Source organism: Portunus trituberculatus, chromosome 41, assembly GCF_017591435.1.
Source record: "Portunus trituberculatus isolate SZX2019 chromosome 41, ASM1759143v1, whole genome shotgun sequence".
NCBI classification, from domain to species: Eukaryota; Metazoa; Arthropoda; class Malacostraca; order Decapoda; family Portunidae; genus Portunus; species Portunus trituberculatus.
The window spans coordinates 31,973,352-31,976,648 of record NC_059295.1 but is presented as its reverse complement, the minus strand read 5'-3'; positions in this window follow the sequence as shown (position 1 = coordinate 31,976,648).

Here is a 3,297-nt window from a genome sequence, read left to right as displayed (position 1 = left end):
AAGGTATAAATAATGAAGACTAAAGAGGAAAAAGATCTTGGAGTGATCAAATAAGAAAATCTGAGCCCTGAAAAACACATAAGCAAGATATTTGGACTTTCATATAAAATGTTGACTAATACCTTTATCCATGTAATTTCATTACATGGATAAAGGTATGATGAAAAAAAAAATCATCACAAGCATGATACGCCCAAGGCTAGAATATGCAGCAGTGGTATGATCTCCAAACTCTAAAAAGGATATAAGAAAATTGGAAAGGATACAGATTGCTACAAAGATGGTGCCAGAATTAAAGGACCTCACATATGAAGAACGACTGAAGGAAATGGGACTACCAATCTTACAAGACAGAAGAGAATGCGGGGACCTAATAACAATGTATAAAATAGTAAATGATATTGAAAAGATAGACAAAGAAGACCTGGTGCTGTTTACAGAAAAAGATGGAAGGACAAGAGGACATGAAAATAAGTTGAGGACTAGGCAGCGTGTGAAAGATATTGGAAAATACAGTTTTCCACACAGAACAGTGGAAAAATGGAATGCATTGGATAATTAAATTGTTACAGCACTTAGTGTGCATAACTTTAAAGAAAAACTAGATAAATGGAGATAGAGACAAGACACTATGAGCCCTGCTCGAACTCTGTACAATACAACTAGGTAAATACACACACACACACAGATATATGACTGGTGACCATTGTAGCTGCTGCAATGACTGCCACTGCATTATTGCTGTTGTTGAGATTGTCACCCATCGGGGTGGTGGGCCTTTGGGTTGCAGACCCCACAGTCAAACTTTCTTGAAGCTCTGTCTGAGTGGGGCTCTTCATCAACACTGACTGCCATTGCCCCAAAGCCTTTGTATATAGTTACACAAGACTACCTAGGCATTAAATGTGTTTGGATTGAAAAAGTTCTTTGCTCCCCATCTCCAACACTACTTCTGTCTGAAGTGGCACATCGCAGCTAGTCATTGTTGTTTAATTTCTCCTTACTCACTCACCGTGTCTGCTGGAGGGTTAGGATAGCAAAGCTGATAAGAGTGGGAAATATCTGTCCTGGATGCAAGCTAGAGCAAGAAAGGAGAGAGACTAACACAGTGCCCTGTGTTAATTCCCTTCCTCTTCCTCCTCTGCTTGGTTTTACTCTTATCTAATTGGTTGTCTTTAGTCATTATACTAATCCTAAATCCTCAACTTTATATCAGAAAATTATCATGAATAATCTTTTTTGGGGTTAATCCTCCTCAACTTTATTTCAGAAAATAATCATGAATAATCTTTTTATGGGTTAACTTTCTTTTGGAAACGGAGACGAATGTGTGATATAGTGTGTATGGATCATATGAATAATGAAGAGGTGTGTGGGACAGCTGCCAGTCATATAGAGTAAAGTTTGTTGATAGGAGAAAATGAAACATGGCTTTCTATCTGCCTGTTTTGTGTATGTATATGAGCACTTTGTCTTGGCTTTCTGCTCCAACTCCCCCTTACCAAAAGAATGCTATTCTCGTGCATAGATAAATCTTTATTAATCAATTGATTTATTTAATTGGTTTGTTGTTAATTTACTTTATTATCCACAGGTACTGCTCATCTTTCTGCCTCCAAATTGAGAGTGAAGCATGCCAACACAAAATTTAAATCTTCTCAAGCAAGGATCAGGAAGCTTGTGAAGAAAATTGGTAAACTTAAATTAGCAATAATTGCATAATTAGTAAGTATATGTTTTGTGTGTTTAGTATTTTCCATGCCTTCCCCAAGAATGCTGAAATAGTGACTTAAGATTTATATAGAAGTTGATTGGAATGATTTTTCTTAATGAAAGAAAGAAAAAAAAATTATAAATAAAAATGAGTGATTATAAATTGTGTGGCATCACATTTAATGCAGTATCAAGAGAATCAGGAATAGTCTATGAAAAGACCAACAATAACTTGTTAGGTTGTGAGCATTGTGGGCAGTACTGTAAGGGAAGAAAATCTGCTTAGTATGCCATGGTGTTTGGCCAAGTGTATTTGTAAATTACACACACATAACAGTTTTAGGGTATTTTCTATTCAACAGGTCACTTCCATTAAACTTGATAAAAGCCTAAGGTCAGAACTGCAGTAGATGATCATGTGGATTACAAAGTTTATTGTCTGTGATGAGGATACATCAAATATTTTTTTTCCTAAATTGAATGTTATACCAGGAACACATTTAGATAAGTGAATGATGAGGTTTTCTTCTTTTATGACACTCAACACTTATTTGAAAGCAACAGGAATGTATTCACCAAGTATGACATTAAAGACTGTAGTGATGTTGCTAAATGGAGACATAGTAGACCAGTGTATAAAAAAAAAAGAGGCAAGATATACAAGTCAAATTCAGAGTGCCAGATATACATGGTCAGCACTTAAAAAAGATTACAAAATTCTCACTTGGTATCATCTTCCACACAACATTCAACTAGTATGATGCAGTTGCATGATAGAAGAGAGCAATGTTCATGTTTGACGTGGCAATGCAAGACAAGCAGTGGCTTTGGGGACACTGACACATTAATGGTTTTAGTGCATATTTCACAGTGAACTGATGAGATGTTTTTGTGTGTGCATTCCTAAGTTGATATTTTTCTTTCCTAACTCAAACAATGCTCTAAGGTAGTGTGACTCAATCTTGAAATGTTTAGTAACATGTTCATTGCTTCTCCACCATAATATCTACCACCATTCTGCAGAAATAGATTCCTTCAACCAGTATTAGGAGCAGCCAACATCCCAACTTAGTTTCTGGGTTACTCAAGACCATCAGCCACTCATTACACTGCCCTGTACTCAACCTAAGAATTTTACAGTGTGTCAGGCTGGACCTAACCTGACTGCTGTCTTGAAGTGATGAGGGACTGCAAGGAGAGGAACTGCAGAACTGAAGGTTTGTGTTTGTCTTGTAATGCTACTCTTGTGATGTAGAGAAAGATAAGTGTGTGTGTATTTACCTAGTTGTATGTTACAGGGTTCGAGCAGGGCTCTTAGTGACCTGTCTCCATATCTACATTTGTCTAACTTCTCCTTAAATTTGTGCACAGTTTCTGCTGTTACAATTTCTTCACTTAATCCATTCCAGATGTCTACTGTCCTATGTGGGAAACTGAACTTCTTGATATTTCTATGACATTCATTGACTTTTCATGATTTTCTTGGAATGTCCTCTTGTTTGTCTGTCTCCCTGCTCCATCAGTGTTACCAGGTCTTGTCTATCTATCTTCTCCATACTATTTACTAGCTTATACATCATTGTT